The following is a 10,451-nucleotide window of genomic DNA, read 5'->3' on the forward strand; positions in this document are numbered from 1 at the left end:
GAAAAAAGATCGCCGGCGCTCATCGCTATCTGGGAGTTTCCACCGTTGGTGGCGCTATACACACAGTGTCATAATGTAAACAAAACGTAATAAATCCTCTCGCGTAAATGTTGACAAGGTCCATTTAGTGAACTGTAAAATCAAATCTATGAGTTGTATACTGTTTGTGATGGTTTGAAATAAAATTGTATTGTTATTTGAGTTTATTTGGAAGGTTTTTGCTGCATTTTGACTCGTTTTTTTCTTTTTAAACTTTTTAGAAAATGTGGCCGGTTCGATGTATGTGACTCATATTCCGCGGTGTCATATATACTTGAAGGCTTTAAAACATGCTGTTATCAGTTGTTATATTTTTAAAGTCCAGATAATCATTTATTTATTAATATTTCACTTGATAAATATACTTTTTTTTTTTTTAAAACGTGAAAAACAGTGTATTGCCATGAAGTTCAAATAAAATATGCCTCACGTGAGGTACCGTCCTCTTTAACTACGTCATCTTGTTGCCACACTCCACTTTGTATTGATTAGCGCCCAAAGGTGACGTATTGCTATACTTTTTGGGTGTTTTTTTTCATAGATCGGTTAGATTCATTCTGTGTTTACGAGAATTGGGCGTAGAAACGTAATTTGTGTACCAGTAAACCACCTAATCATGCTAATTGGGCGACAATACAACCCGGAATACAATCAATGAATGACGCTTTATTTATAGCAGCCAAGATTTGACGTTTTATTTGATGTTTAGCAATAAAAAATTAATAAAACACTAAAGGCGATGTAATAATATTTCGCCAAGTATGGTCGTTTTAAATAAAATAAACGCTTCTTTTAATAGTAGAATAAAGCCGACTTATTGTTTAGGAAGTCTTTATTTGATTACTTCACCTGGTAGTATTAGTAAAAAGGGATTCCCCACCCATGTTGTTGTTTATACCCGGGCGCGATTTTTTTTTCCACGACAAGGATGCGTAATAGGACTCTCATACACAGGTATATAGTATACGCTCTACATAGTTTTAGGACCACCACTGTACGCATAGTATTCGTACAAGAGACTCATCATGCTCACAACGATACCATGCAGTGGTATTATAGTGCAAGTGAAGGGGAACCACGCTGACCGCATGTAAGAATGTCTATTTATTTATATAAATAGTCACAACACTCTTATGCGATTTAATACTCAACAAATTTTTAATGATTGTATTGCTAAAGAGAGCTAACATTGATCCTATATAATGTGAAATCAAAAGGTAAACTAAAAATCTGGAAGTATTTGTAATATTTTTGGGAAAAGTTGCAAGAAAAATCATCCCAACTTCATCTATGCGTGCTGCAGTGCAGACTTGTGTATACTGCGATCAAAACAGCAACCTTGATAAATGCTGTTTTGACGTAAATACTGGAGCCATAGAACTTGTGACCTTGTGACCATGCATGTATTACTATTTATATTAAACTCAATTATATTTTTATCTATCCATATTCGTTCTTTCCCTTCTTTCTTCAACTGGGTCTTCAACCTGTTGAGTTAAGTTATTTATTGACATTACCAAACATGTAGGTACACCCCAACAATCACAACAACGTCCTATAGCTACATGTAGGGCCTACATGTATCTCAAAAGTATTAACTGGAAGAATACCATCACATTAAATCTGTAACACTTATCAAGATTGTAGAGACATAGGCCCTGGTATTATGAAATATTTAACGGAAACATTTTTAAGAATGATCTAAATAAAAACCTCATTTAATTTTCAAAGTACATACACAAATGCTTCGGCCTGTGGGTGTGTGTGATGATACTACACATACAACTTGTATTACAGTAATTTGTGATGTTGATACGTGGTAGCGCATGGGATATTCTCCACTGGTATTGCTGTGAGCATGGTGAGTCTCTTGTACAAATACTATGCGTGCAGTGGTGGTCACTCAACTATGTGGAGCGTATACTATATAACTGTGTATGAGAGTCCTATTACGCATCCTTGTCGTGGAAAAAAAAAATCGCTACCCGGGCTCGGTCATGTCTGGCCTTGAAAACAACAGGTGCGAGTACATTGTATACATGACGGTGAACGCAAACCACCTGTGACATGCATCGTGTACGAGTAGACATACTGTACACGTGAAGCATGCTCTTGTCGTCTGACCAGTTTGAACATCAAACGAACGAATGCATTCGATTTTACGGTCCAATTTTGCTGTACAATTAAAGGATAAAATGCTAGAATACATCAGCATGATCAGTGACACCCGGCAGTGACATCAATGGTCATGGCAGTGATGCTGCCGGCAAACTGTACCGCCGACGAGTGGAAATAATTCAAAGATCCACAATTGTCTCACAACCATGAAACATGCACAAATTCTCTGATCACCAGATTTTGCACACGTAATATTATGAGAATATCAAGAAATGAAGGAGACGTATATGACACAGACAGTATAAAAAGTAAGTTCCACTTCCATGTATATCTTAGTTTAAAACTTTAGTTTCAGCTCTCTCAACATGCTCAAGTCAAGTTTTAACATGTCAAAATAACGTTTACAATGTAAGCTTACATGTACATGCTCAAGCAATTGAATGAGGGGTGGTGCAATAATTATTTAGGGGGCTGGCATTTTCTTCGCAAGGGGGGTCACAAATATGTCGGTGACCGGAGTCAATTTTTTTATGAACCCCCCTATCGCGGTCAAAATTTTTTTACGACCCCCTATCGCGGGTCGAAAAATTTTATGACCCCCCCCTTCCAACTACACAGACTCAAGAAAAATTATTCATTGGCTGGAATTAAGGCGCGGAGCGCGTCAAAACTTAAAAGTGAAGAAAGTGTGTGGAGTGCGGTAAAAGTTTTATTGTAAGTGTAAAGAAGGCGCGCGGAGCGTGTAAAAATTTTGCATATATATTGTACGCACATTTCGACTGCGAAGTTATATTTTAAGTCACCAGTCCTTGATAATTCTATAACCCCCCCCCCTATTTTGGGTGTTAAAAAAATTATAAACCCCCCTATTTTTGGTCTGAAAATTCTATGACCCCCAGTATTTTTGGGACCCCCTTCCGAAGAAAAATGCCAGCCCTTATGTGTACCCGGGGTGGTGAATTCCATTGGTCTGCCAAAATTGCCCTCCCCTTTTCGCCGTGCCAAAAAATCTTTACCCCCCCCGGCCCTTTTGACATGCCAAAAAACCTTTGCCTCCCCTTTTGATGTGACAAAAAAATGAGCTAAAATTTCCAAACGGCTTGCCAAAAATCGCTTGCCCCCTCTCGGCCCGCCAAAAATTGCTTGCCCCCCCTCTCCAAAAATTCTTCCCCCCCCCCTTGAACATGCCAAATTTTTTGGGATCCCAAATTGCAAACCTTAAATGGTCTAGATATATGTACATGTATGTTGCGAGTGCAGTGAGCAGGAAAATTTGCATATTTAGCCTAAGCCTTTTTTATTATTAAATTAGAGCATTTTATTAAAAAGGTGACCCATGAATGCGTGCCAAGAATTGCTTGCCCCCCCTCTCTCGGCTTGCCAAAATTGCTCCCCCTTTCGGCTCGCCAAAATTTCTTGCCCCTCCCCCAATTTCATTCTCCCCAGGGCTCATAATTATTGCACAGCCTGACCTCCCCCTTTACACATGCACGATTTTTTGGAATCTGAATTTAAAAAATTGTCTTATCATATAAATGCGAGCTTAGCGAGCAGGAAATTTAGCATTAACGTATTCATAACAATAATATAGGAACGGTGTCCAAAATATTTGTGCTAAAAATCACTTGCCCACCCCCACCCCTTTAGACCTGCCAAAAATCGCTTGACCCCCCCTTTCGACCTGCCAAATAATGCTTTCCCCCGCCCCTGCCTCTTTTGGCCCGCCAAAAAATCTTTGTCCCCCCCTATAATTCACCACCCGGGTGTACACATTATTATTGCACCACCCCTACATGTAAATAGCTACAAAATCTACCATACGGGTGCACCATTTGATATGCTGGGGCATTGAGAGTGTTTTGAAAAAAAAAAATTCGCTTGGGCGAAAAAAAAGAAAAGCCTGTTCTACGGGCGACCGACCCAGATTTTCCAAAATTTGCAAATTTTCCTTACAAATGAATGCAGACCCAAGTTTCGAAAATATCAGGAACATTTTTTTTTTGTAATTCCCCAAATTGCAAAATATTACAGATTTTGTTGATTTTTGGTGCCGGTCATTTTGCAAAAAAAAAGCCAGACCGAACGACCTTACTTGAAAGGTCCATCCGCCCATAGAACAAGATTTTTTTTTTCTGTAGCCTTACTACCGTTATATCATTTTCCATGCAGCCATATCACGGTTAAAAATGGTATAGTGAGACAAACTTATACAAATTTGACCACTGCTGAGTAAAAAAAGAAAAAAAATCCCAAACTCTGCATTTATAAAGATTATACGGTATTTAAATTGAAAAAAAAAAAAAAAAAAAAAATGCCACCCTAGGCGGCGAAAAAAAAAAATTGTAGCTGCCATACCAAGCTCCCATGCACCCCCAAAATAATTTAGCTCAATAATCCTTTTGGCTATTTGCACTTGTTGCCTTGTTTATTTAATTTTTTTTTTATAGGGCTACATTTTGTTTTCTCTAACACAACACTTCCTGGTAATTCTAATAAAAAAAAAAAATAAATAAATAAATGTAGATATTTATATAGCGCTTTATGCCGCAAACAGCCTCAAAGCACTTTACATTTATTCCGCCGTTATTAGAATATGTCGGAACCACGTTTGCTGCCTACAAATGGCGCAGGGTTCATCAGTACAACGACTGTGACTACCCCTAACAGCTTCCCATTGCACCTGGGTGGGGTGAAGCAAGCGAGACAAAGCACCTTGCCCAAGGGCGCAACACGGTAGCGTGACGGGGACTCGAACCCACGCACGTAAAGCAAGCTCTCAGATTATGAGTCCAAGGCCGTAACCACTGAGCTACCGTGCCCTCTAAATACTGTAAAACCATTTAATTTCGCTACAGGCCTTAATTCGTGAAATTAAATACCTGCAAATTTGGCATATTTACATTGAATTGTAACATGAATTCCTGGATTACCCTTGTAGCAAAATTAGATTCCCATGAAAATGGTGATCATTACGAATTAGCAAAATTAAGTACTAGTAAATTACCCATAAACCCATTAAAGGGGCACTCTATGATTTACAGCATGCACTCAGTGATTTCAACTAGATTTTTGAATGCAATGGTCTCTAGCCTTTAAGTTAGCAAATTCGTGGCTAGACTAACTTTTTGAGCAATCATGTCCTGTATTTACAGAGATGGAAACTAGTTGCCAGGGTACCAGAGAGCCAGTCATACAATTGAAAGCCGCATTGATGTTGATGAGGTACCGTACGCGTAACAACAACAAAGAGTGTACATTTTTTTTTTTTTTATTTACCGTATATGCTCCATTTGCCTTATTGTTATTTTCAGGTGTCATCCAATAATGGAAAGTTATAGTCGCCATACCAGAAGAGGCCTACTGCAAATTGATGGAGTATGATTAATACGTTTATGATACCGGTATGTAAATGCAAGTTAAAATTAGCAATGTGTTGCAATCTTTTTGAAACAATAATTTTAGACAACAAAAAAAAACCTGTTCTACTGGCCCAACGGTCCCATCAGATTTTTTAGGGTGAGAAATTATATAAAATCCTGACAGACCAACCCAAGGCCTAATTACGCAGTAGAGCAGGGTTTTTTTTTTTGGTCGCCTTACATTTTTCGGGAGGGTAATCGGGTACCTGAAATTGAATAAGGGTGGTACAATAATTATGTGTACCCCGGGGTGAATTATAGGGGGGCAAAGATTTTTGGCAGGCCAAAAGGGGGGGCAAGCATTTTTTGGCAGGTCGAAAGGGGGGGTCAAGCGATTTTTGGCAGGTCGAAAGGGGGTAAGCAATTTTTGGCACAGATATTTTGGGCACCGTTTCTATATTACGCCCTAAAAAGGCGTAGGAAAACGTTACGAACACGTTCAAATATGCAAAATTTCCTGCTCGCTGCGCTCGCAATATATGTTAAGACAATTTAGGGTTTAAAATTCGGGTTCTCCAAAATCTTGCATGTGTAAGGGGGGGGGCAAATATTTTTGGCACGTCAAAAGGGGGGGGGGGCAAAGGTTTTTTGGCATGTCGAAAGGGGGGCAAAGGTTTTTGGCACGGCCAAAGGGGGGGGCAAGCGATTTTGGCAGACCATTTTGAGAATTCACCCCCGGGGTACACATAATTATTGCACCACCCCTAAGTGTGTCCCTATCTAGAGCTAAATGCCAGGATCATTCATGGCTGATGACTTACCCCCCAGAAAAAATGTACCCCCCAAAAAAAAGTTCAATGCATTTTGCATGTTAAAAGAGTACGATGAACACAAATTATCACTTTGCATATTATAAAACACTAACATTTTTTTGGTAAGTCAACCACGAATGAGCGTAGCATTTTAGCAACTACATGTAAGTCACTTGGGAAACTCACTGCGGGCCGGGATTTAGTCTAGGACTTGCCATTCGATGATGTCCTGCTCTGCGTAGAAGTTGACAGGGCCTAGCGGTGGATTTGTAAATTTTCAAAATTGACCCTGTCCAGGTCCCTGTAGCCCAGGGAACAATGCAGTGTTACAATAAATTGAGAAGGTGCATTATACAATGTACATGGGACAATTTTCAGTCGGTACCCATAGCTAGGGGAATAGAGATTCATTAATGAAACTTATATTGCATTGGTTAGATATGTTTGGGTTCTTACAGTATTGGTTTACATGTACAAGAAATTTACTAATTTCCATTTTTATCCTTTTCATTTACACATGATGCAGGTGTCCAGAAGTTGATATTGATTCAGCATGAGTGTGGCTCGACATCTCTGTATTCCTGACACCATTGGGTGCTGGTCTGGTCTGTTACCAATATGAGACTTGTTTGGTCTTAACTCGCAATACACATGATACAAGCAGCAAGCACAGTCAATTACAGTCATGGATGTACCATCGATAGCTGCAAATATGAACTACAGATACATGTACCATATTCGCTCCATTAACAGCCCATGCCCCTATATAAGTAAGTATATAATCCTTTATCATTATGTGCATGATGCATGCAACTACTTGTGTATCCAACACATGCAGAGCTTTCTACACACAAGGTCCATATTCTGGGCTATTTTTTACATATTCATGTAATTATGTAAAAAATGTAAAAAATAAGGGCCCGCCCAAAATGACTTTGTCAAGTACCCTGTGTGGTTAATGGAATGAATACGGTAGGAGAAAATTGTGCACAATGGATTATGTTGAAAATTTTCAAATATTCCTATTTTCAAAGGAAAAATATTATCAACTTTTAAAATTCAGTAACAAGTTAGACATTCTTCCTTCAGTTCAAGTTTATGTCGCTCACCCAGTTGTGACCAAGTATACATTGTATACTGCCCTATGCATGTGTGTATTGACACCGTCAGCTATGGGGACTATTTTGCGAAATTCAACAACCATACATTTAGCGGCTACAGGAACATAAGAAAGAATAGATGAGAAGACAACAAACCAATTTTATTTGAGAACATTTCAGGAGAGATAATGCAATATACGATATACCCCGGTATACTTGAAAAATGAATGTGAAGCAATGTACAATGCATTTTTAAAACTCATTTTATATAAAATTGGAGGACAAGCATATTGTGTTTTTGTATTTTAAATTATGTAGTGATTATAATTAATATGAAGGATACAATCTTAATAATAAATATATTGAACAGTCTAAAAGCCTGCCCCATGTTTACTCTGCTTGGCTTATAATTGGTATTTACTTATTTTGAGATATTAACATTTTTGCTATTCAATACAAATAATTTTTACCAATTATTATTAGCCACACAAATAACACGCTGTAATACTTATAAACACTATACCAATTTCACACTGATGTGGCAGTGACGTCAGTGCGCATTTCTTTATTATGTGCAGCCTCAAACCGCTAGTGGTTGTTCAAAGGGCTGGTGCACACAAGCACGCACTTAAAGATACCGCATATTAGTGAGCGAAACAGCTGCTTTAACACATTGACGTCACTGCCATATCAGGGTGAAAAAAAAGTATATACATGTATATTCCAGAAAGCTTTACGAGGCCCAAAATCTTTAGAAAACTCGTGATGTCAATGTTCCGTAGCTTTTGCGGATCATTAAATGGATTTTTTTATCGAGATTTTAGGCTTCGTAAAATTTTGCTATATACTAGGCCTAAAATCTCGATAAAATGGAAATTGAGACTTTTATTGCAATTTTATGCCTTATAAAGCTTTACAAGGTTTTAAATCTTGATTAATTTGATCTTGATCAATTGAATACCTGAGTGGAAGAAGGGCCCAACTCCATCAAAACTGTTTTTGAGATATTAAGAAAAAACTTAATATTTGGAAAAGTTTTATAGACAGAATGTTTTCATCTTCAGGGGACCTTTAATACATGAGCATACATTATTACATACATTCGAAATTATATATGATGTTTCCATGGCAACGGTACAGGTCTTAATACGAGCTGGAGTTGGGCCCTTCTTCCACTAATATACTGCAAGCGCCAGTTCCGTAAGCAGATGTGTTATAAATAACTAGTATTATCCATTCATTGCACAAGTAGAAGCGTGTCAAGAAAGTTTATTGTAGTGAAAAGCAGATTTCATGGATGAACAAAAATTCCTCTTTAACCCAATATTTGTGGAAGAAGGGCCCAACTCCATGGAGTTGGGCCTTTCTTCCATGAAAACCCTGATTAAGTGTACGTGGAAGACTATTTAGAGAGTGGATTTTGGTTCATCTTTCACACACAAGGAAGAACAGTCTGCTGGCAATAAAATGCTGGGACTAACTGATTTTTGTAAACAATTGGAGTTGGGCCCTTCTTCCACTCAGGTATTCAATTTCAATGTTCCATAGTTTTTATACAAAACTTTACAAGGCCAAAAATCTTGATAAAATCCTTAATTTCAATGTGCCTTGGCTTTTACGGAACATTGAAATCGAATTTTATTGAGATTGTAGACCCCGTAAAGCTTCACGAGGTCTACAATCTTGATTAAATTCTTGGTTTTAATGTTCCGTAGCTTTTATGCAAAGCTTTACAAGGCCTAAAATCTTGATAAAACTCTTGATGTCAATGTTCCGTAGCTTGTAGGGAGCATTGAAATCAAAACTTTTATCATAATTTTAGGCCTCGTAAATCTTTACTAGGCCTAAAATCTTGATAAAATTGAAATTAAGAATCTTTTTGAGACTTTAGACTTCGTTAAGCTTTACAAGGTATAACATTGTGAGAAAATTCTTAATTTCAATGTTCCGTAGCTTTTACGCAAGCTTAACAACACCTAAAATCTCGATACAATTCTTTGATTTCAATGTTCCATAATTATTTACGAAAATAATTTCAATCATTGAAAATTGATTTCAATGTTCCGCAGCTTTAACGCAAAGCTTTACGAGGCCTAAAATATTGATAAAACCATTGATTTAAATGTGCCGTAGCTTTTACGGTACATTGAAATTGAGAATTTTAATTGATTTCAATGTCCCGTAGCTGTTTACGAGGCCTGAAATCTCGATAAAATCCTTGATTTCAATGTGCCATACCTTTACAGAACATTGAAATAGAGAATTTTATCAATATTTTAGGGCTCGTAAAGCTTTACAAGGACTAAAATCTTGATATATACCGGTAATTGAAATTGAGAATTTTAACTGATTTCAATGTTTTGTAGCTTTTACGCAGCTTTTACGCAAAAGTTTACGAGGCCTAAAATCTCGATAAAATCCCTGATCGTAGCTTTTACGGAACATTGAAATAGAGAATTTTATCAAGATTTTGGGCCTCGTAAAGTTTTACGAGACCTAAAATCTCGATAAAATTGGCATATTGAGAATTTTAATTGATTTCAATGTTCCGTAGCTTTTACGCAAAAGTTTACGAGGCCTAAAATCTCGATAAAATCCCTGATTTCAATGTGCCGTAGCTTTTACGGAACATTGAAATAGAGAATTTTATCAAGATTTTGTGCCTCGTAACGTTTTACGAGACCTAAAATCTCGATAAAATTGACATATTGAGAATTTTAATTGATTTCAATGTTCCGTAGCTTTTACGCAAAAGTTTACGAGGCCTAAAATCTCGATAAAATCCCTGATTTCAATGTGCCGTAGCTTTTACGGAACATTGAAATAGAGAATTTTATCAAGATTTTGGGCCTCGTAACGTTTTACGAGACCTAAAATCTCAATAAAATTGACATATTGAGAATTTTAATTGATTTCAATGTTCCGTAGCTTTTACGCAAAAGTTTACGAGGCCTAAAACCTCGATAAAATCCCTGATTTCAATGTGCCGTAGCTTTTACGGAACATTGAAATAAAGAATTTTA

The 10,451-nt window shown here is 37.4% G+C and overlaps 1 long non-coding RNA gene across 1 annotated transcript; it reads left to right on the forward strand.

Annotated features, from left to right (window-relative positions):
* Positions 1–2,071: 2,071 nt before the first annotated feature.
* LOC140168662 (uncharacterized) lies at positions 2,072–7,981 on the forward strand. Its single transcript, XR_011861258.1, has 3 exons — positions 2,072–2,465; positions 5,469–5,558; positions 6,855–7,981. It is a non-coding gene; the product is annotated as an uncharacterized lncRNA (long non-coding RNA).
* Positions 7,982–10,451: the final 2,470 nt, after the last annotated feature.

Source organism: Amphiura filiformis, chromosome 13, assembly GCF_039555335.1.
Source record: "Amphiura filiformis chromosome 13, Afil_fr2py, whole genome shotgun sequence".
NCBI classification, from domain to species: Eukaryota; Metazoa; Echinodermata; class Ophiuroidea; order Amphilepidida; family Amphiuridae; genus Amphiura; species Amphiura filiformis.